The 25695-nt window shown below is 40.8% G+C and overlaps 1 pseudogene; it reads left to right on the plus strand.

Moving 5' to 3' along the window:
* Positions 1–528: 528 nt before the first annotated feature.
* On the plus strand, positions 529–17898 carry LOC138871292 (uncharacterized; annotated as a pseudogene).
* Positions 17899–25695: the final 7797 nt, after the last annotated feature.

Below are 25695 nucleotides of genomic sequence, written 5' to 3' on the forward strand. Positions count from 1 at the left end.
GTGGAAAGCACATACGAGGAGGAGAAAAGGACATGTAGGGAGTGTTACAAGAAGGCAAGGAAAGAGGCAAAATTGGCAATCATGGCGGCTAAGACTGCAGCTTTTGAGTGATTGTACGAGGATCTTGGGGGCAAAAGAGGCGACAAGAAGCTGTTCAAGTTAGCCAAGATTAAGGAGAGGAAGGCTCGGGACCTGGACCAACAACGATGCATCAAAGATGAAGATAGTAAGGTTCTGGTGGAAGAGGCGTGTATCAGGCGTAGATGGCAGGAGTACTTCCATAGTCTCTTGAACGAGGGAGGGGATAGAAACATTGTGCTAGGTGAGTTGGAGAATTCAGGGAGTCAGAAATATTTGGTTTTGTAGGCATATTATGAGTGTAGAGGTGGAGCGGGTAATGAGAAAGATGAGCAGGGGTAAGGCTACTAGGCCAGATGAGATCCCAGTGGAATATTGGAAGGAAGTGGGTCGGGCAGGCTTGGAGTGGCTTACTTGTTTTGTTTAATGTCATTTTCAGGATGAAAAAAGATGCCCGAATATTGGCGACGGAGTTTGATGATCCCATTGTATAAAAACAAAGGTGATATCAAGGGCTGTAACAACTATAGGGGTATCAAGCTGCTAAGTCATGCTATGAAAGTTTGGGAGAGGCTGGTGGAGATAAGGGTGCGACATAGTATTACTATTTCCGAGAACCAGTTCGGATTTATGCCAGGAAGATCTACTACAGAAGCCATTCACCTTTTAAGGAGATTGGTGGAGCAGTATCGGGAGAGGAAGAATGACTTGCATTTGGTATTTATCGACCTAGAGAAGGCTTATGATAAAGTCCCGCGAGAGGTCCTATGGAGATGTATGAAGGCTAGCAGTGTCTCGGTGGCGTACACTAGGGTGATTAAAGACATATACGAGGGTGCAAAAACTCGGGTGAGGACTACGAGAGGAGACTCAGATCATTTCTTAGTAGAGATGGACTTACATCAGGGATCAACTCTTAGCCCGTTTTTGTTTACCTTAGTGTTAGATGTGCTGACATATCACATACAAGGGGAGGTGCCATGGTGTATGCTATTTGCTAATGACATAGTCCTGATTGACGAGACAGAAGGCATAGTTAATGCTAAGTTGGAAGTTTGGAGACAAAAGCTGGAGTCTAAAGGTTTCAAGTTGAGTAGGTCAAAAACCGAGTACTTGGAGTGCAAGTTCAGTGATGGGATGCATGAAGAAGAAGTGAATGTGAGGACTGGTACTTAGGCCATCCCTAAGAGAGATAGTTTCAAGTAACTTTGGTCTATTATTCAAGGCAACAGGGAGATTAATGAAGATGTTACTCATCATATTGGAACAGGGTGGATGAGATGGAGGCTCGCCTCAAGGATTTTGTATGATAAGAATGTGCCACCTGGACTTAAGAGTAAGTTCTATAAAGTGGTGGTTAGACCGACTATGTTGTATAGAGTTGAGTGCTGGCCTGTCAAGAAGTCCCATGTCCAAAAGATGAAGTAGCCGTGTGGGCATACTAGGAAAGACAGAATTAGGAATGAAGTTATTAGGGACAAGGTAGGAGTTGCATCTGTGGAGGACAAGTTGTAAGAATCGAGGCTTTGATGGTTCGGGCGTGTGAAGAGCAGAGACATTGATGCTCCGGTGAGGAGGTAGAGAGGTAGTTCATGGTGGATCTGAGGAAGAGAAGGGGTAGGCTTAAGAAGTATCGAGGAGAGGTAATTAGGTAGTATATGTCATTGCTTAAGCTTACCGAGGATATGACCTACGATAGGAAGGTGTGGAGGTCGAGGATTAGGATTGTAGGTTGACAGCTAGTAGTATGTTCCTCCTAGGTCAACTAGTAGTAGTAGGACTATTTTTGTAATTTTCTTTTTATGGTTCTTTATTATGCATGTTTTAACATTCATGCCCATTACCACGTTACATTATTCCTAATATTCTTTGCTACTTGGTTTCTTTATCTTCATTGTTCCTTAGCCGAGGGTCTATCAGAAATAACCTCTCTATCTCTATGAGGTAAGGGTAAGGTCTACGTACATACTACTTCCCCAGACCCCATTTATGGGATCGAACTAGGTTTGTTGTTGTTGTTTTTGTATAAGGGCAAAATGGTAAAAAGAAAAAAAATGGACAAAGTAATTATTTTTACAAAAATGGCCCTTTAGAACTTTCGAGGAAGATTTTAAGGCTGTCTTAGTAAAAAAATGGCTGGATACGAGGGCAAAACAGTAAAAGGTGACCAAAAATAACTATTTTATTTTTTCTAAAATTTTCATGGAGATGCGTAATTTTTATGCTTCTTCTTCTCCGTATTTTTTTTTGAAAAATATGGGCCAAACCCGACTATTTTTTATGAAAATCTTTAAAACCCATACGCACTAGACCACATCAGTTTTTCTAGAATGAAGGACATTTGTACTGAAATCAGGTGAATGCATTTTTTTATATTTTTTTCTTTGATCATTCATCTGATCTTTTCTAAAGCCGGTCGACATGCAAGCCTCCCAAATAATGTAACATGTAGCACATAACATTAACATAATGGTCTCAACAAGGTGGTTGTCCTAAATAGAACCCGACCCCTGTGTTGAGCCCTACTAAGTCAAATGCACATGATGCAAATAAAGCGAACCCACTAGGGATATCCGGCAGGAGGTTTGTTTTTCTAGGTTTAAATCCTAGTGGAAAAGGTATCTAGACTGGCTTACTCGAGCTGATAATTAGAGCCGAGGAGGATCAACGTACCAGTAGTATTGCTTTCTAGCTTAGCTGGTGGTGCTCCCGACATAAAGAATGTGTGACTAAAATCATTCACCGAGTGGCAAGTACCTCGGCTATCTCAAAGATAGCGGGCTATGTTAAGAAAATGCCCAATTTTAATTCAAGAAGACTCAAAGGGGTTGCATGAGAACACAGTTTATAATATACAGTTTGACAATATCAAAGCGGTAAAAAGTATACAAGTAGCACATTAGGCCCAACTAAATCACACTATATACAAAACTAATAAAGCCAAATAAAAGTCAACATGTACAAGCCCGACTTCTGGTTAGTCCCCAGTGGATTCGCCAGAGCTGTCACACACCTTTTTACCCCAAAAAGATATATATATATATATATATTGTATGTTATGGATTGTTGTAGGTTAAAGAGTTTATTCAATTAAAGCGACAAACTTGAGTAAGGATTATTTTATTTACAAAGTCGCCACTTGGAATTGATTTTTCATTGTTCAAAGTCACATTTTATTTGAATCCCTAGTCAAAGGAAGGTTTGACTCTATGATTATTTGGTATGCAAATACAAAGTCCGAGTAATGAATTCTGTTGACCGAGGAGAAGGTGTAAGGCATTTCCCGAGTCCTGTGGTTGTTGGACGTCGCGTTTATTGACTAGAAATGGTTTGAATTAATTTTGGGAAAACTGTATTTTATTGAATTTTAATATTTTACCTACCCACTTTTATTTCTTGATTATTAGAAAAATTAAAGAATATTTTAAATAATAAGATGTCATAGCCACACTACGCAAACGAATGCGTGATCGAGATGAAATTTATTAATTTTATCATAACAACGCTACACAAGCGAATCCACAATTATGACAAGAATTATTAGTTTTGGAAAAATTACTACATTCAGAAAAATTAATTAAATATCAACTATCGTGTTACGCAAATGAGTCCGCAATTTTAGCAAAGAATTAATTAGCAATTAATTAAAGCTATTGGATATGGTATGATATAATTGAGCTAATTTATTAAATATTAAACATCATGCTACACAAGTGAGTCTGTGAATGAAAAAGTCGACGCGCGCCTACTAGTTGCCTAGCAGTCAAATTAATTCATTTGATAAAACTATTTTTTAATAAAGAAGCCTAGTGTTTAAAAGACTGAGTCAAAACTTGTTTATTATTTTAAACTTGACAAATTCAAATTTTTTAGTAGCCTTGATGTTAAAAAGATGTGGCCAACAAATTCAAACCAAAGGTGATGGTGACCTAAAGTATTCTAAAAACTAATGTAAACCCAACTATGACATGTAGCTAAAAATAATGCATTAATGAACATGGACTCCTAGACATGTAACTGAGAAAAACATATGCATCAAGCTCAACCAAACAAAAGTTCAAAATAGCAATGACACAATTAAGAAATTCTTTCATTGGTTCTCTCCTCTCTTTCGCACACTCATCACATACTATTCCCCAACTTCATATCAACTTAACCAAGAAGAGAAGTATTACTATTAGTTATTTTTTAGCACTAAGAGAGAAGTTAAAATGACGAACACCAAAAATAAATAAAACCAAGGCAAAGGGAAACTAAACTTTACATAATAATTCTGGAAAAAAATGTTTCTTTTCCTTAACTAGATAAACTTAATATAATGTTGTTTGAGCTACATATGTAAAGAAAAATGAAAGATTAACCAAATATTACAGATGTACATGCTTAAATATGACTACATGAGTAACATGTTAAACATTCATTTATAACAGTAAAGCACATCAAGCATATCATTGGAGGTGAAAAAGACCCATATCCTCATCCATTGGATATAAAAATCCGCATTGAAAAATTTAAGAAATACCTAAATTGTAGAAAATAAATATAGCAATGAAAAAATAGAGCTCGGCAGGAAAAAACAACAATAAATACAATAGAAAACAACGCAAATTCATGTTTAAACAGCCCGAAAACCTTAGAGAAGAAGCCCATAACCAAGCTCTAAAAAAGACTTATACTATTCTAAAAGTTTGCACTCTAAAGTTCACTTAGAAAGCTCTCAATTTCAGCTTACTAAAGGATGCTTCAGTTGCTGATTTTTTTACTCTCAAAGTTGTATTTCTTAGGGTGCAAAAATTGTTCAGCAAATGTGTGATAGAGTGTGTGTGTAAAGTTGTGACGACCCGGCCAGTCGTCTCATGAGTTACCACTCCATTTCCCCCTTTTCAGCTTCTTTACGCTTCGTTATCCGTGTTTTATGGGATCGAGATAATTAGTTCGAGTTCGGAGAGGATTTGGTAAGAAATGAGACACTTAGTCTCTTTTAAGAAGGCTTAAGTTGGAAAAGTCAATCGGATGTTGACTTATGTTTTAGAGGGTTCGGATATGAGTTCCGATGGTTCGGTTAGCTTCGGGAGGTGATTTGTGACTTAGGAGAGTGATCGGAAGTGGTTTTGGAGGTACGATGTAGAATTAGGCTTGAATTGACGAAGTTAGTATGCGAATTCCGGTTGATAGGTGAGATTTTGATCCGAGGGTCAAAATGGAATTCTGAGAGTTTCTGCAGCTTCGTTATGTCATTTTGGACTTGTCTGCAAAATTTGAGGTCATTCGGACGTGGTTTGGTTGGGTTTTTGATCAAAAATGGAATTTGGAAGTTCTTGAGATTCATAGGCTTGAATTCGATGTGATTTGATGATTTTGGTGTTAGTCGAGGTGTTTTGATGATTGGAACGAGGTTGAATAATGTTTAGGATGCGTTGGTACTTTTGGTTGAGGTCCCGGGGGCCTCGAGTGTGTTTCGGGTGAGTTTTGAGCGAGTACGGACACCCCGGAACTTAGAAAAATGGAGGGAGCAGCAGTTTTGGTGAAAACCTCGCTCCTTTTCGCGCTGGGCGCACTGGCCTAGTGCTGGCCGCGTCAAAGTGGTCGCGGCTGCGGTCGTGAAGACTGCAGGTTGCTTATCCTACTTCGGAAGCTCATGTCTTTTGATCCACAAGGAATTTTGAGGTGATTCAAAAACGAAAGTTGTAGCCCTTCGTGTCTAGTTTGCAGAAAGGTAAAAATATCGCAATTTGGACATCTATAGCGAAAGTTATGGACAAATTACTAAAGGCTGTCCCTGCAGAGCAAGACCTGCGCGGCCGTGGTTATTTTTGCGCAGACCCCGCTGGTTTTGCGCGGACCGCGGTCATTTTTATGCGGTCAGCGGTGTCGGAATCCGAGGGGTACTCTATAAATACGAGGTTTTGGGTTTTATTTGATATTTTGGCCTAGAGAACTCGGATTTTGGCGATTTTTCGAAGGTTTTTCAAGAAATTGGTCGGGATAAGTGATTCTAACTCAGATTTGGTTAGAGTACATGAATCTATCACTGAATTCATCATTTAATTCGTGATTTGAGATGGAATTTGGGAAGAAAATTGTGGAACCTTTCAAGAATGTAAAATGATGATTTGAAGGACTAAATTGTATCGGAATTGGATAATTTTGGTATGGTTAGACTCGTGAGGGTATGAGGATTCTGAAAATGTAAATTTTACCCGATTCCGAGACGTGGGCCTGAGGCTCGGGTTTTGCTAATTTTGAGATTTTTGATATTTCTCGAATGTTTTTGCTTGGGCTTTGTTCCCTTAGCATATTGTGACGTATTCGTTCTGATTTTGGATAGATTCGACGCGCGTGGAGGCCAATTCAAGGGGCAAAGGCATTGTGAGCTAGAGAATTAGCCAGTTCGAGGTGAGTAATGGTTGTAAATGATGTCCTGAGGTTTTGAAACCCCAGATTGCACATCGTAGTGCTAAATTGAGGCAAGATACGCGCTGAATGACGAGTGTGGGGTTTTTCACTACTGGAGATTGTGACTTGGTCCATCCCGATTGATGACTTTACTGAATATTTGACTGAAATTCATTTGTTACCATCATGATTTGGGCTGATTGCCATATTTGGGCTTCGTGCCAACTATTTGAACCCTTTGGGGATTTTTATCACTGTTTCCTCACTACTTGACTTATTATTTGAACTCAGTCCTGTTGATATCTACTGTTTTACAAACTCAGCCACTTTACTCAGTTTTGAAACTAAAATGATATTTCTACATCATATTTTGGGCTGAGGACTACTGTTTTACTAATGCCCAAGAGGCTTATGATGATTTCTGGACTGAGTGAGGCCGAGGGCCATATGTGAGGATATGCTGAGTGATATGAGGCCGGGGGCCTAAGATACTATTTTTGCCATGCGGTGGCTTGAGTGATGTGAGGATATGCTGAGTGATGATGCCACGAGGTGGCTTGATATAGCGCTTGGGCCGTAAGGGGCCCCTCCGGAGTCTGCACACCCATGGTGAGCGCGGGTACCTATGTGATTTGAAACAGTGGTAACAATGACATTGTTTGATGAAAGTTTGTCACGTAACAATGGCTGACCATTATGCTGAGTGATTTGAAACAGTGGTAATAATGACACTGTTTGATGAAAGTTGGTCAGGTAACAATGGCTGACCATTATGCTGAGTGATTTGAAACAGTGGTAACAATGACACTGTTTGATGAAAGTTGGTCAGGTAACAATGGCTGACCATTATGCTGAGTGATTGTGAGGTAGCTCGAGGGGCTGATACTGTACTGAGAGTGAGCCCGAGGGGCTGATACTATGCTGAGCGATTGATACTGTGCCCGAGGGGCGGATTTCTACTTGTTAATTACCTGTTAAATTACCTGTTTTACTTGTTTTAAAAAGGAATATCATTTGATTTCTTCACTGATTTACTGCTTTAAGTGATTTTACCGTTTGATATGGAATTGCTTTGTGCCTTTACGTGTTTTCATACTTTCATCCATTATTTGTACTCGGAGTACTCACATTACTCCCTGCACCATGTGTGCAGATTCAGGTATAGCAGAGTCCGCACCTGAGCGCTGATTCCTTCCAGGCTAGATAGTGATTTGGAGTTACGAGGTAGCTGTTGACGTCCGTAGCCCCTTGTCTCTCTTATCCTCTATCATTTATGTTTTCTTCAGACTGTTGTATCGGATTCCATACTTTGTAGACCTATAGCAGATTCTGTAGTAGCTCATAACTTGTGACACCCTGGTTTGGGCTGTGTCGGGATGGTTCCTGCTGTTATTATCGTTGAATTCCGCAATTTATGAGCATTATATTATATGTTACTACTGTTATGATGGTTAACTATTTAAAAGAGGTGTTCAGTTTTGGTCGGGCTGGCCTTGTCTACACGAGAGGCGCTATCACGACCGGGTTCGTGGATTTGGGTCGTGACAAGTTGGTATCAGAGCCTAGGTTACTTAGGTCTCACGAGTCATGAGCAGGTTTAGTATAGTCTTGCAGATCGATACGGAGACGTCTGTATTTATCCTCGAGAGGCTGCAGAACCTTTAGGAAAAATTTCACATTCTTGAATTCTTATCGTGCGTCCTTGATTTAGCTTGAAAAGTAACTCTTGAAATTCCTTCCACGTGTTCGTATGCGCGTATGAGCGCTCAGTATCAGATGTGCATCAACGGCTTGTGATTCCCCGATCGAGGGGCGAGATGTGATCTCTATGAGTTGATGTTGGGCCGGTCTGGAGGACTTGAGGTCAGATCTTTGTCTATGGCTTGAGCACCGAGGTGTTGATTGTGTGAGCAAGTGTTTTGAACTTATATGTTCGGTATTGCCCCTATTGGTTTGAATGACGGCTGGATAGCTACGTGATGAGTATGTTAGTACTGCGAGATGTATCTATATGACGCGGAAGTGGCGAGGAAGGTCTGTTGGATGATAGATGAACCATTAAGTGTTTGATTTCCATTGTAATTGGATGTGTAGCCCCGAGTTATGGGCGCGTGAATAATCTTTTCATGTCTCCTATTTGGAGCGAAGTAAATTTCATGTTACGGTATGAGTTTAGACTCAGGAAGATTAAGTGACTGTGTAATGTGTATGACAGTGGAAGGTATACAAAATGTTAATTGGAGGCAAAACAAGTGGTTTATCTCTCGCGGAGTGTTCTAAGGTGGTGTGATCCTTATGTTGTCTATTAGAAGATCTCATTTATAAGTGAAGAATATGCGTTGAAATCTAAATTGTGCTGCCTAGAGAGTGGGCTTAACTATTATGTGAGTGAATGAAAGAATTGCAGAAGAGTTAAAATTCCAGATGATTTGTGTTTCCACAAGCTTATGAAGGAGTGAGTTCAATCTCACTATGGTATTACAACAACAATAGAGTATGTGCGTTATGATTTATTGAGTGCATTTTGTTATATGGCTTTGATCCAAGTTGGGGAGTTTGCTATTAATTAAGTTGATTGCACAGTTAAGAGCTATATTGATCCAGTCTGCCATAGAGATGCCTCCGTATTATTTGATCCCGGTTCCACCTTTTCTTATGTGTCATCATACTTTGCTCGTTATTTGGGTACGGCCTGTGAGTTTCTTGCTTTACCTATTCATGTATCTACCCCAGTGGGCGATACTGTTGTTGTAGACCGTGTGTACCGGTCATGTGTGGTGACTATTGGGGGTCTGGAGACCCGAGTGGATCTATTGCTATTGAGCATGGTGGATTTTGATGTCATTTTGGGCATGGATTGGCTATCTCCGTGTCGTGCTATTCTAGGCTGTCATGCTAAGACAGTCACTTTGGCTATGCCGGGTGTACCGCGGATCGAGTGGCGTGGTGTGACTGATTATATCCTTAGTAGAGTGATCTCTTTCTTGAAGGCCCAACGTATGGTTGGGAAGGTTTGCCTTTCATATCTAGCATTTGTGAGGGATGTTGGAGCTGAGACTCCTAGTATTGATTCTGTCCCAGTTGTGAGGGATTTTCCCGATGTTTTTCCTGCAGACCTGCCGGGCATTCCACCGGACAGGGATATTGATTTTGGTATTGACCTGGTGCCGGGCACTCAGCCCATTTCTATTTTGCTATATCGTATGGCACCAGCAGAGTTGAAGGAATTGAAAGAACAACTTTAAGAACTCCTAGATAAGGGGTTCATTAGGCCTAGTGTATCCCTTTGGGGTGCACCGATTTTGTTTGTGAAGAAGAAGGATGGCACGATGAGAATGTGCATTGATTATAGGCAATTGAACAAAGTAAAAATTAAGAACAAGTATCCTTTGCCTCGCATTGATGATTTATTTGATCAGCTTCAAGGAGCGAGGGTGTTCTCCAAGATTGATCTCCGTTCGGGTTATCACCAGTTGAAGATCAGGGAATTCAGATGTTCTTAAGACTGCTTTCAGGACCAGATATGGTCATTATGAGTTTCTTGTTGTGTCCTTCGGGCTAACCAATGCCCCAGCAACATTCATGCATTTTATGAACAATGTATTTTGGCCTTATCTGGATTCGTTCGTTATTATATTCATTGATGATATCCTGGTGTACTCGCGTAGTCAGGAGGAGCACGCGGAGCATTTGAGAGTTGTGTTATAGAGACTGAGGGAAGGGAAGATTTATGCAAAATTCTCCAAGTGTGAGTTTTGGCTCAGTTCAATGGCTTTCTTGGGGCACGTGGTGTCCAGCGAGGGTATATAGGTTGATCTGAAGAAGATAGAGGCGGTTCAAAGTAGGCCCAGACCATCCTCAGCCACAGAGATTCGTAACTTTCTTGGGTTAGCAGGCTATTATCGCCGGTTTGTTCAGGGATTTTCCTCCATTGCATCGCCCTTGACCAAGTTGACTAAGAAGGGTGCTCCATTCGTATGGTCGGACGAGTATAAGGAGAGCTTTCAGAAGCTCAAGACACCCTTGACCACAGCTCCAATGTTGGTTTTGCCATCAGCTTCAGGTTCATATACTGTGTATTGCGATGCTTCAAGAGTTGGGATTGGTTGTGTGTTGATGCAGGAGGGTAGAGTTATTGCTTATGCTTCTCGACAGTTGAAGCCCCATGAGAAGAACTACCCTGTTCATGATTTAGAGTTGGCTGCCATAGTTCATTCATTGAAGATTTGGAGGCCTCACTTGTATGGCGTATCTTGTGAGGTGTTCACTAATCATCACAGTCTTCAGCATTTGTGCAAGCAAAAGGATCTTAATTTGAGGCAGCGGAGATGGTTGGAGTTGCTTAAGGATTATGATATCACTATATTGTACCATCCGGGAAAGGCCAATGTGGTGGCCGATGCTTTGAGCCGAAAGGCAGTGAGTATGGGGAGTTTGGCATATATTCCAGTTGGGGAGAGACCTCTTGCAGTTGATGTTCAGGCCTTGGCCAATCGGTTCGTGAGGTTGGATATTTCGGAGCCCAGGCGGTTATTGGTTTGTGTAGTTTCTCGGTCTTCTTTATATGATCGCATCAGAGAGCGCCAGTATGATGATCCACATTTGCTTGTCTTTAGGGACAGAGTCCAGCATGATGATGCCAGGGATGTGACCATCGGTGATGATGTTGTGTTGAGGATGCAGGGCCGAATTTGTGTGCCCAATGTGGATGGGCTTAGAGAGCTGATTCTGGAGGAGGCCCATAGCTCGCGGTATTCCATTCATCCGGGTGCCGCGAAGATGTATCAGGATTTGAGGCAGCACTATTGGTGGAGAAGAATGAAGAAAGATATTGTGGGATTTGTAGCTCGGTGTCTCAACTGCCAGCAGGTGAAGTATGAGCATCAGAGACCGGGTGGCTTAGTGCAGCAGATGGTTATTCCCGAGTGGAAGTGGGAGAGAATCACGATGGACTTTGTAGTTGGACTTCCTCGGACTTTGAAGAAGTTCAATGTTATTTGGGTGATTGTGGATCGGCTGACCAAGTCTGCGCACTTCATTCCTGTGTGTACTACCTATTCTTCAGAGCTGTTGGCAGGGATTTATATCCGGGAGATTTTTCGGTTGCATGGCGTTCCTGTTTCCATCATCTCAGATAGAGGTACTCAGTTTACTTCACAGTTTTGGAGAGCCGTGCAGAGAGAGTTGGGCACTCAGGTAAAGTTGAGCACAACGTTTCATCCTCAGACGGACGGACAGTCCGAGCGTACTATTCAAATATTGGAAGACATGTTGCGTGCTTGTGTTATTGAATTTGGAGGTTCATGGGATACGTTTCTACCACTTGCAGAGTTTGCTTACAACAATAGCTACCAGTCGAGTATTCAGATGGCTCCATATGAGGCTTTGTACGGGAGGCAGTGTAGATCTCCGGTTGGTTGGTTCGAGCCCGGCGAGGCTAGACTATTGGGGACAAATTTGGTTCAGGATGCCTTAGAGAAGGTGAAGGTGATTCAGGAGAGGCTTCGTACAGCGCAGTCACGTCAGAAGAGTTATGCGGACTGGAAGGTTCGAGATGCGTCCTACATGGTCGGTGAGAAGGTTTTGCTGAAGGTTTCGCCCATGAAGGGTGTTATGAGATTTGGGAAGAAAGGCAAGTTGAGTCCTCGGTTCATTGGGCCTTTTGAGGTGCTTCAGAGGATTGGGGAGGTGGCTTATGAGCTTGCTTTATGACCCAGCCTGTCGAGTGTGCATCCGGTATTTCATGTTTCTATGCTCCGAAAGTATATTGGGGATCCGTCTCATGTTTTGGACTTCAGCACGGTTCAGTTGGATGACGATTTGACCTTTGAGGTGGGGCCAGTAGCTATTTTGGGTCGCCAGGTTCGGAAGTTGAGATCAACGGATATAGCTTTAGTGAAGGTGCAGTGGAGAGGTCGGCCCGTGGAGGAGGCTACCTGGGAGACCGAGTGGGAGATACGGAACATATACCCTCATCTGTTTGAGGCTTCGGGTATGTCTCTTGACTCGTTCGAGGACGAACGTTTGTTTAAGATGGGGAGGATGTGATGACCCGGCCAGTTGACTCATGAGTTACCGCTCCATTTCCCCCATTTAAGCTTCTTTATGCTTCGCTATCCGTGTTTTATGGGATCGAGATGATTAGTTTGAGTTCGGAGAGGATTTGGTAAGAAATGAGACACTTAGTCTCTTTTAAGAAGGCTTAAGCTGGAAAAGTCAACTGGATGTTGACTTATGTATTAGAAGGTTCGGATGTGAGTTCCGATGGTTCGGTTAGCTTCGGGAGGTGATTTGTGACTTAGGAGAGTGATCAGAAGTGGTTTTGGAGGTATGGTGTAGAATTAGGCTTGAATTGGCGAAGTTAGTATTTTGGCGAATTCCGGTTGATAGGTGAGATTTTGATCCAAGGGTCGGAATAGAATTCCGAGAGTTTCTGTAGCTTCGTTATGTCATTTTGGACTTGTCTGCAAAACTTGAGGTCATTCGAACGTGGTTTGGTTGGGTTTTTTGATCAAAAATGGAATTTGGAAGTTCTTGAGATTCATAGGCATGAATTCGATGTGATTTGATGATTTTGGTGTTAGTCGAGGTGTTTTGATGATTGGAATGAGGTTGAATAATGTTTAGGATGCGTTGGTGCTTTTGGTTGAGGTCTCGGGGGCCTCGGGTGTGTTTCAGGTGAGTTTTGAGCGAGTACGGACACCCCGGAACTTAGAAAAATGGAGGGAGCAGCAGTTTTGGCGCGGACCGCGCCCCTTTACGCACTGGCCGCGCTGGCCTTGTGCTGGCTGAGTCAAAGTGGCCGCGGCCGCGGTCGTGAAGACTGCAGGTTGCTGATCCTACTTCGGAAGCTCATATCCTTTGATCCACAAGAAATTTTGAGGTGATTCAGAATCAAAAGTTGTAGCCCTTTGTGTCTAGTTTCCAGAAAGGTAAAGATATTACAATTTGGACATCTGTAGCGAAAGTTATGGCCAAAATACTAAAGCCTGCCCCTACAGAGCAAGACCTACGCGGCCGCAGTCATTTTTGCGCGGACCCCGCTGGGTTTGCGTGGACCGCGGTCATTTTTGTGCGGTCAGCGGTGTCGGAATCCGAGGGGTACTCTATAAATACGAGGTTTTGGGTTTTATTTGATATTTTGACCTAGAGAGCTCGGATTTTAGCGATTTTTTGAAGGTTTTTCAAGAAATTGGTCGGGGTAAGTGATTCTAACTCAGATTTGATTAGAGTACATGAATCTATCACTGAATTCATCATTTAATTCGTGATTTGAGATGGAATTTGGGAAGAAAATTGTGGAACCTTTCAAAAATGTAAACTGATGATTTGAAGAACCAAATTGTATCGGAATTGGATAATTTTGGTATGGTTAGACTCATGAGGGTATGAGGATTCTGAAAATATAAATTTTACCCGATTCCGAGATGTGGGCCCGGGGCTCGGGTTTTGCTAATTTCGAGATTTTTGATATTTTTCGAATGTTTTTGCTTGGGCTTTGTTCCCTTAGAATATTGTGACGTATTCGTTCTGATTTTGGATAGACTCGATGCGCGTGGAGGCCAATTCAAGGGGCAAAGGCATCGTGAGCTAGAGAATTAGCCAGTTCGAGGTGAGTAATGGTTGTAAATGATGTCCTGAGGGTTTGAAACCCTGGATTGCACATCGTAGTGCTATATTGAGGCAAGATACGCGCTGGATGACGAGCGTGGGGTTTTTCACTACTGGGGATTGTGACTTCGTCCATCCCGATTGATGACTTTTCTGAATATTTGACTGAAATTCATTTGTTACCATCATGATTTGGGCTGAATGCCATATTTGGGCTTCGTGCCAACTATTTGAACCCTTCGGGGATTTTTATCACTGTTTCCTCACTACTTGACTTATTATTTGAACTCAGTCCTGTTGATATCTACTGTTTTACAAACTCAGCCACTTTTACTCAGTTTTGAAACTAAAATGATATTTCTACATCATGTTTTGGGCTGAGGACTACTGTTTTACTAATGCCCAATGGGCTTATGATGATTTCTGGACTGAGTGAGGCCGAGGGCCATATGTAAGGATATGCTGAGTGATATGAGGCCAGGGGCCTAAGATACTATTTATGCCATGCGGTGGCTTGAGTGATGTGAGGATATGCTGAGTGATGATGCCACGAGGTGGATTGATATAGCGCTTGGGCCGTAAGGGGCCCCTCCGGAGTCTGCATACCCACAGTGAGCGCGGGTACCCATGTGATTTGAAACAGTGGTAACAATGACACTGTTTGATGAAAGTTGGTCAGGTAAAAATGGCTGACCATTATGCTGAGTGATTTGAAATAGTGGTAACAATGACACTGTTTGATGAAAGTTGGTCAGGTAACAATGGCTGACCATTATGCTGAGTGATTGTGAGGTAGCCCGAGGGGCTGATACTATGCTAAGCGATTGATACTTTTCCCAAGGGGCGGATTTCTACTTGTTAATTACCATTTAAATTACCTGTTTTTCTTGTTTTAAAAAGGAATATCATTTGATTTCTTCACTGATTTACTGCTTTAAGTGATTTTACCGCTTGATATGGAATTGCTTTGTTCCTTTACGTGTTTTCATACTTTCATCCATTATTTGTAATTATTACTTACTGAGTCGGAGTACTCACATTACTCCCTGCACCATGTGTGCAGATTCAGGTATAGCAGAGTCCGCACCTGAGCGCTGATTCCTTCCAGGCTAGATAGTGATTTGGAGTTACGAGGTAGCTGTTGACGTCCGCAATCCCTTGTCTCTCTTATCCTCTATCATTTATGTTTTCTTCAGACTGTTGTATCGGATTCCATACTTTGTAGACCTATAGCAGATTTTGTAGTAGCTCATAACTTGTGACACCCCGATTTGGGCTATATCGGGATGGTTCCTGCTGTTATTATCGTTGAATTTCGCAATTTATGAGCATTATATTATATGTTACTACTGTTATGATGGTTAACTATTTAAAAGAGGTGATCAGTTTTGGTCGGGCTGGCCTTGTCTTCACGAGAGGCGCCATCACGACCGGGTTCGGGGATTTGGGTCGTGAAAAGTTGGTATCAGGGCATCCCTTAAGTAGGCAAAGAAGGCCACATTTTGGACAGATTTTGGTTCACCAAAAGTCTGTCCAAAATGACTGACTTTGTGTACCAAAACACTGCTCAAGGACTGCTCGAAAGGTGCAAAGACAACTTGAAAACCTATTATAGAGGAAGCAGGGAAGAAAAAGAGTCCTTTCAGCCACCCTACTAGTGAAAGTAGGCTACTAAAGTATGTTATTCCATCATTGATTTAGCTAAACTTCATATTTAAACCAACAACACCAATCTACTTGCTCAAAACAAATCAAAAATTAAAATATGACCTAACCAGACTTAACAATTTGAACTATTAATCAATAGGAGAAATCAGAACTTAATAACTAAAACCAAACAAATGTATTATCCGAACTAACAAATTAAACTTAACATATCACATACAAACTAATTGTTACATTAAACAACTATGAGCAAACAAAACTCTTAACTAAACAGAAACTAATCGCATTAATAAGCTAAATCATCTTGCGATCATAGAAATAATTCATGGTTAAATCAAACATATAATTAAGCGATTACACAAAATGAACATGATCTAATGATTCGCCAACCATCAAAACGGGCATGGGATTAGCTATCGATATTTACCATAGCAAGGGATTTGATGCTAATTCGAGTAGCGATGAGATGAATTTACTTGAAGATTTAATGGAATACATACTTGAAGATTGAATGGAATACTTGACTGCAAATAAGAAAATTTGTGTTTTCTTTTAAAATATTTGCTATTTGTGGAGCAGGTCGAACGCCTAGGTAGCAGATAGATGCATCTATAGTTCGTGTCGTTCGACCCTCGGCAGTGCACAATTTAAATATTATGTTGGATCGAGCCGTACGACCTCGGCACAATTTGCAGATGAAAATTCTTTGGAACTCTCTAGAATGATATTGCTTAAATATCTTGAAATGTAAGTTGTTACATGATAAAACTGAGCTTGGAATTAATATTTGTGAAAGAAGAATTTAGTATTTCTTGTTATTGAGTTTTCAGTAATATTCATGAAATCCATGCTTAGTATAATATTTTTAATATATTATTGTTAGCCCATAGTAAGTGTCAAAGTCGACCCTTCATTACTACTTCTTCGAGGTTAGACTGGATGCTTACTGGGTACATGTTGTTTATATACTCATACTACAGCTCTGTACTTAATTGTACATGATCTGAGGCAGGTACATCTGGTTACCCCTCCAGTGCACATACTTGATCCTGGTTCAAGATTTCATGGTGAGCTACCCGCTTCCGAGCTGTTCAACAGAGTATCTCTTTGTTTTGTTGCTGTCTATTCTATTTCAAGCAGTAGGATATATATCTTTTGTATATACTACTAGTTTCCCACATACTTGTGACACTAGATCTTGACACACATTAGTAGACTATTGATTTTGCATTATGTTCGTATGGTTATAAATGTTTCTAACTGCCTTCATTTATTAACTTAAATCGGTTTCGTATTAAATCTTAATAATTATGGAAAAAGTTCTATATTAAAACTCGTTAAAAATGGGAAATCACTAGGTTGTTCACTATTGCCTTGTCTTATAACGGTGCTAGATGCCATCATGGCCTGACATGGAGTTGGGCAGTGACACCATGGTAACAGAACACTAGGTGCACATAAGACTCACATGTTTTGGGCAAACCTAGTAGAGTCTTGCGGATCGGTGCAGAGACGTCCGTACTTATCCTCGAGAGGCTATAGGGTGTTAGGAAACTACTCTTAATTAATCTCTTATCGTGCAGTTGATGGTATACTAAGTTCCTTTCTCTCATTCCCTCACAGATGGTGAGGACGCGTACAACGGGTGTTCCCGACCTGGGAGGAGCTGCTCCACCCATTGCTAGAGACTGAGGTAGATGTCGGGGAAGGGCACCAACCCGAGGTAGGGGATGAGGGCATCCTAGAGATATCCCAATTGCATCACTAGCGGATCCAGTGGAGGATCCCATCATCAAAGAGCAGGGCGATATGCCTATAGCACAGCCAGCCCCGGTAGATTTCACGTCAGCATCGGGCTTTCAGGAGGTCATGGGTCGTATGCTGTAGTTCATGGATACTATGACTCAGGCTGGTCTATTTCCAGCAGACCCAGCCACATCTCAGGTGGGAGGGGGAGCACAGACCCCTACTGCACAGGCTCCAAGGCATGCAACTGCCATATATAAGACCCCGGGTGCACTACCCGTGGGCGGAGCTAAACCAGTTACAACTGCTGCACCTGAGCCTAGACCAGTTGCGGACGACAAGCTGCAGAATCTATTGGACAGATGGACTAGGCTACACCCTTATGTCTTCGGAGGCGAGTAGCATGAGGATCCCCAGGACTTCATTGATCGGTGTAGGGACAGACTGCATAACATGAGGATATTGAAGTCTCATGGGGTGGATTTCACTACTTTCCAGTTGGAGGGTAGGGCCCGTAGGTGGTGGCAGTCTTATCTTTTCATCAGCCCAGTGGGTTCTCCTCCCATGACTTGGGGCCAATTTACGCAGCTTTTATTGTATAGGTATATTCCACCCTCTGATAGGGAAGAATTGCTCTATCAGTTTGAGCAGCTTGAGCAGGGACAGATGTGTGTGACAGATTATGAGGCGAGATTTTTTGAGTTGTCTCGCCATGCACTTATGATACTTCCTACTAACGCAGAGAGAGTGCGGAGGTTTGTTGTTGGATTGCACTCAGGTATTAGGGCTAATATGGCCTGGAAGGTTGAGATAAAGTCTTCTTATTAGCTGATAGTGGAGATCGTTCGAAGGATTGAGGGCTACCGTTAGAGGGGTAGAGAGAAAATACAGTAGGACAAGAGGACCCATTTCTCTGAAGAGTTTAGAGGTGCCACGACTCGGGGTGCTCCGGCACGACCCTATTTTAGTGCCATACCAGAGAGTTCTTACCGCCCACCAGCCATCCAGGGTTCATCCAGTGGGTCTTCAGGCCATTAGGGTCAGACTTCAGGGTAGCAGATCATCGCACCGAGTGGTTGTTTCGACTGTGGAGATCTCTGTCACGTGAGGAGATTCTGCCCTAGGCTTCGGGGCAAGGCAATGCAGCAATGCTAGTGGTCCATGATTACAGCACCGGTTGTTCGGTCGCCCAGAAGCAGAGGGAAGGCTGGTAGAGGCCATCCTAGAGGTGGAATCCAGGCAGGGGGAGGTCAGCCAGCTACTGTTTAATCAGGCGGAGGCCAGCCGGCCGGTGCTCTAGCGAGATTTTATGCTTTTTCGGCCAGACCAGATGTAGTAGCCTCAGATGCTGTGATCACATGTATTATTTTCGTCTGCGGTAGAGATGCTTCGGTATTATTTGATCCAGGGTCTACCTATTCATATGTATCATCTCTGTTTGCTCATTTCCTAGATATTCCTCGTGAGTCCTTGGGTACTCCTGTTTATTTGTCCACTCTTGTGGGCAATTTTTTGGTTGTATATTGGGTCTATCAATCCTGTGCAGTCACATTTTGTGGTTACGAGACTAGAGCAGACCTTCTGTTGGTTGATATGACCGACATTGAAGTTATCCTGAGCATGGACTTGTTATCCCCATATCACGCCATCCTTGATTGCCATGCTAAGAATGTTACCTTAGCGATGCCCGTGTTGCCTAGATTGGAGTGGAAGGGTTCATCTGTTAGTATATCTAGTTAGGTTATCTCTTTTCTGAAGGCTCCACATATGGCCGAGAAGGATTGTTTGGCTTATCTAACCTATGTTCGAGATACCACCACAGAGTCTCTAACGATTGATCAGTGCCAGTAGTCCGAGAGTTCGCCGATGTGTTCCCTTCTGACCCTCCAAGCATGCCACCAAATCATGATATTGATTTTTGCATTGATTTGGCTCCAGTACCCAGCCTTTATCTATCCCATCGTACCGTATGACTCCAAAGGAATTGAAGGAGCAGCTTGAGGAGTTGTTAGAAAAAGGGTTTGTCAGGACAAGTGTATCACCTTGGGGTGCACCAGTGTTATTTGTAAAGAAGAAAGATGGGACTATGTGGATGTGCATTGATTACCGCTAGTTTAACAAAGTTACCATTAAGAACAACTACCTGTTGCTGCACATTGATGATTTGTTTGACCAGTTGCAGGGTGTTAGGGTGTTCTCTAAGATCTACTTGAGATCAGGGTATCATTAGTTGAAGATTCGGGACTAGGATTTTCCGAAAACTAGTTTCCGTACTAGATATGGCCATTATGAGTTTCTAATGATGTCATTCAGCTTGACTATTGCCCCATACATATATGGATTTGATGAATATGGTGTTCATGCCTTATATTGATTCATTTGTCATTGACTTCATTGATGACATTTTGATCTACTCACGTATCCTGGAGGAGCATGAGCAGCATTTGAGAGTGGTGCTTCAGACATTGCGAGAACAAAAGCTATATGCTAAGTTCTTCAATTGTGAGTTTTGGCTAGAGTCTGTGGCATTCTTGGGGCATGTTTGATGTGGGGCTATAATTTCATAATTTTGTACATTATGTGCCTTGTATTTTACATGCTTTAATGGTAAATTACACTTTATTTGTGCGTAATGGTGTCTATTTTATGTGTAGGTGAATTGGAGATAAAAGTAGAGCAAAAGGGATACTTAAACGTTAAAAGTATTCTCGAGAATAGTGAAAAGGAGAAAGTTGGCGAAGCCAGGCCTAAAGCAGGTGTTAGCTTGGCGAGGCCAGACTTGTATGTAGGTGTTAGACCTGGCGAGGCCAGGGAAAGTCCAGCTTAACCAGGCGTTATGCCTAGCAACGCCAGGCCTAGGGCGAGATCCATTCCGAGTTTTGAAGATTTATTTAGTCTCCTGGTTTGAATAGGACTTGACCTACACATTTAGGTATTTTCCTACACATATAAATAGACCTAAAAACGCCACTTTGAAGGGGGATTTGACCTAGGGAGAGCAAGGAGCCGCCGTGAAGGACGGGTTTCATATTTTCTTCCACCAAACTTAGTAATTTTTATGTTTCTTTGTATGATTTGTTGTTTGGATACCATGTCTATGTGGAGCTAAACTTCACGTTCTAGGGTTGTGGTTCTTTCATGACTATTGTTATTCGAATATTGATTTTGATTTCTTAGGTTATCATATTGGGTTATTTATTCAATCTTGCACTTAATTATTTGATTGCTCGATCACCAATTGAATACTATCTACGAATCTAGAGTTGAACTCGAAACTGGGAATTCTAGATTGCATATAGGATTGAGTAGAGCAAGTTCTTGAACCTAAGCATCGGGGAACGGATTCACGGTTAGGATAGACATATACCTAATTGCCTTGCTTGGTTGATTTACAGGAATTATAAATGCGCTCTCGTTGATTCTAACTCCATAGACATATAGGCGTTAGGTTAGCTTGAATAGGCGAGTAAGAACTCGATAGATTCTTATGAGCAATATTAACCCCGTTAACCAATAAACTAGATAAATTAGTTAGTCAATTCAATTGAAGAATACAATAAGAATGTTAGATAGCTCATAATCTTAGATCGTTTTCATAATATTGATAATATAAAAATCTGCTCTTCCTCTGTTTAAAGTTCATTAGTTATTTTTTTTTAATTTAATTACTTTAGCATCACTACTTTTGGGTTTAATCCTTGTTGAGATAATTAGGATAGTCTAATTTAGTTAATAGTTAATCACAAGTCCTCGTGTGTTCGACATCCGACTTTTAGTCACTTTATTACTTGACGACCGCGTATACTTGCATGTGCATTTGGCCGCAACAAGTTTTTGGCGCCGTTGCTGGGGACTTAGAAATTAACTATTTTTCTAGATTAGACATTTTTTTGATCTATTCATTTTTTATTGTTTGAGTTTAGTTAGTATTATTTATTTATTTTGACATGGCATCTTGGAATGAAAATTATTCGAATGATGGTTATTCTTATTTTGATGATCCTTGTGCATGTTATGGAGGACCTCACTGGTGGAAAAATTGTCAGAATATTCCCGGGAGTGAGTTGTGTGCACAATCTCAATCCTTTGAGTGGAATATTTGTATTATATGTAGTGGTCAAGATGGCCATTGGGATGGTTGTCCTAATTCTGTTCATCCTTCTCTGAGCCTTTTTTATGATCTTTCTAACATTGTTTGTGAGCTTGATAGGGGCAATGAAGTGCATGATATGGAATATAACACATATATTAGGGATATTCTGAGGCAAGTAGCAGAGCAACAGGATGAACTCAAAAAATATATGAAAAGAATGAGGGCAGCAATCACAAGAATGAAGGCCAATATGGAAGAATTAAATGAAGAGAGCGAGTACCAGCAAGAGGAAAATATTGAAAAAGAGGAGATTATGAGTCAATCTTGGCTGGTAGAACAAGCTGAAAAGTTAGCAATATATGAGGCTCAATGTGAGAAAATTACAGATGGAATTAAAGACTTAATAGAAGGAAGATCTGAACTCGGACAAGAGATCGAAAATAGGAGTAGTTATACATATCTAATACACCAGTGTTCTAGAATAAAAGGAAACAATGGAAATAAATATAACAAAAGGTGACTCCAAGGCCTGCGAACACATCAGCAGGTTTACTTGAATCTCCACATCGACGATCTGCACAGCTACAAACGATCAAATACCTGGATTTGTACAAAAATATACGGAAGTGTAGTATGAGCATACTACAGTGGTGCCCAATAAGTTCAAGACTAACCTCGGTGGAGTAGTGATGAGGAACACTCATGACCCCTACTGGTCAAATAAATTGAACAGGATATGATAATAAACTAACAGGATAATGATAACAAAGTAGTGCCAATAGCAGGGAGAAATCAAATTACAACAATAGAAACGATAAGGGAAAACACGGATGGTAACAAAAATAACCTGGTAATTACACACCAACACAGTTAGGATATAGACAAGTAAAATGTGATCAAATAAGGGAAAGCGATACTAACATAACCAATCACATCATTTCTAAAACACAGATTCCAACCATCTCTATATTCGTAACCTCATATAAAAATTCACAATTTCCAAACCTTTAACACACATGGCATCTAGTGCCCACATATTTCCACCTCACTTTGCACGACAGAATCCACGTGCTATTCAGTACATAATATCCGTAACAAACGCAAATTTAAAATATTCAAGATGTTCCATTTATATACATAAAGTAGTTTTACAGTTTCTAGACCCAATAGGAAATAAGCGAGAAATCAAGAAGCTATTTTTAGAAATCAATTGAGTGAAGATAATACCCTTTTTAAATAATAAAAAGAATAAAACATCAAAAAAGCTATTGCCTTTAATATAGAATTTATTAAATTAAAATATAATAGCAATTCCTTTTTAAGAAAATTACAACCTTAGACGGGTTAAGAAAATTTAGTTGAGAAACCAGTTGAAATAAAATATAAAATTTATTTGAATTTGTAATACTGAATATACACAACGAGTTCTAATTTAAAGGTCATACAAGGTAGCATGATATTAATTCATTTATTTTAAATCACTATATTATTAACCACTCAGCAGGGCAGGAAGAAATGACTTTAACATAGTAAATTTTACTTAGAAAATTAATTCACCAGAATAATAGTATTAGGAAAAGAACTCACGAAATGACGGCAAGTCAATAAGTCAATGACAATAACTAGATCCTCAAAATTCAGTGAAAACCAGAAATACAAATTATCAAAGTCTTGCACGAAGTCAATACAGTAAAATAGGGGATACCAAAATACAAGATATGTTGCGACGCGCAACCCGATCCCATCATATAATATCAATTCACCCTTATTCCTACTCAATATATCACTCTTATTCCTCCTATTGCGGCGTGCAACCCGATACCACTATATAATATCAATATCATAATAATAAACATAGTATGTTGCGGCGCGCAACCTGATCCCACCATATAATATCAATTCACCCTTATTCATCCTGTTGCGGCGTGCAACCCCATCCCACCGTACAATATCAATTAACCCTTATTCCTCATATTGTAGCATGCAACCCGATCCCACCGTACAATATCAATTCACCCTTATTCCTCCTGTTGCAGCGTGAAACCCGATCCCACCGTACATAATGTAAATCAACAACGACAAATCAACAACTCAATTACAAGAATTTCTACCAACAAGAGTATGACTACAAGACAACAAGAGAATCACGTAAAAATCAAAGGAATACAATAACCTTTACAAAAATAACAATACATGTAAGACACGTGATAACTACACAGGCAACAACAACAATTTGGACATGTAAGACACGTGATAACTACACAGGCAACCACAACAATTTGGACATGTAGCATATATGCACGGAGTCATAGAGGAACTCACAATTAAGAAATAACAAAACAATAAGGAGGGCAATCACTTCAGTTAAGGCAAACAAGGGACAAATAACAAGAGGTTAAGAGGTGTTAACAACATCGTATAAAGCATGTAGAGGTAAAACTAGCAAATAGGAAACTCAATCATATCAGAACAACTTCCCATTTAGTAAATTTAAGGACCTAAGAACCCTAAAAGGCAAATTTCCCACAAATAAGTCCGAGCACACACTCGTCACCTCACGTAAATGGACTATAATTAGCGTAGAAGACTCAAATCCTAAGGGGAAGTCCTCCACACAAGGTTAGACAAGATACTTACCTCAAAGAAGACAAACCAGTACTCTAAAATGAACTTCTCGGGTGAAAAAAATCTCCGGACGTCTCAAATATAACCAAAATAACTTTAAAGCACAAATAAAACTCATAAAAAAGTATTCCGGATCATAAAGTTTCAACAGTTATCAAATTCTAAAAATCGGTCCAAAAGTCAACCCCCAGGCCCGCACCTTGGAAATCGAAATTTTTTACAAAACTCGAATACCCATTCCGATACAAGTTTAACCATACAAAATTTATCAAATTTCGATACCATTTGGTCTCTCAAATCATGATTTTTCATTTTAGAAGTTTTCTTCAAAAACCAAAGTTTTCCTCAACCCAAAACACAAATTAAATGATAAAAATGAAGATAAAATCATGTAATACATTAAATACTAGGTGAAGAACACTTACCCAATCAAACTGCCTGAAAAACCCACAAACAATTGCCCAAAACCGAGCTCTAGAACTCCAAAAATGGTGAAAATGACAAACTCTCAGAATAGAGTACTATTTATTCTGCCCAGATGCTAAAGCATCACGAACGCGGAAGGATATTCGCACTCGCAAAGAAGGAAAGATGAGGGCTTCCCAGATGTGCTTCGCGAATGCGACAATAGGTTCGCGAACACAAAGAGTGAAAAGGCATAACTACGCGAATGCGTGGAAGGAACACGAATGCGATGAGGGAAAAGACAGACCTTCGCGAACATGGGATGTTGAACGTGAATGCGAAGAAGGAATTCGAGGTTTCGAGGCAGCAACACTTTGCGAATGCGAAAGGCTGTTCGCGATCGTGAAGAAGAACACCAGAAGTAGAAAATAGCAATTAAAAAATAAGGGAAAATGACCCGTAGCCCACCCGAGGTCTCAAATCACATCAAACAACGCCTAAATGATGAATCACACCATGAATCGAACTTATGAACTTTGTATTCTTCCAACTTCTAAAATTCGTGCCGAAACCTATCAAACCAACCCGAAATGTTCTCAAATTTGCAGACAAGTCCCAAATGACATAACAAAGTTGTTCCAATTCTCGGAATCGAATTCCGACCCCGATATCACAAAAGTCTACTATTGATCAAACTCTTCCATCTTCCAAACTTCAATTTTTCTAACTTTTGCCGAATTGCTTCAATTCAACCCACTGACTTCCAAATCTAATTTCGGACGGGTGCCTAAGTGCAAAATCACCACCCGATCCTATCAAAACTATCGAAACTCTAATCTGAGGTCAACTACTCAAAAGTCAAATCTTGTTCAATTCTTTCAACTCCAAGCTTCTCAAATGAAAGTCACTTCTAAAAATCCTTTTCGAACTTCTCAAAAACCCGAACCGCTGATGCACGCAAGTCATAATACACTATGTGAAGTTATTCATGACCTCAAACTACCAAACCAGACGTAGTTTCTCAAAACAACCAGTCAGATCGTTACAAGAATTTTTGCTTGAACCGAGTGTAGGTA

This window comes from Nicotiana sylvestris, chromosome 6 (genome assembly GCF_000393655.2).
Source record: "Nicotiana sylvestris chromosome 6, ASM39365v2, whole genome shotgun sequence".
Classification (NCBI taxonomy): domain Eukaryota; kingdom Viridiplantae; phylum Streptophyta; class Magnoliopsida; order Solanales; family Solanaceae; genus Nicotiana; species Nicotiana sylvestris.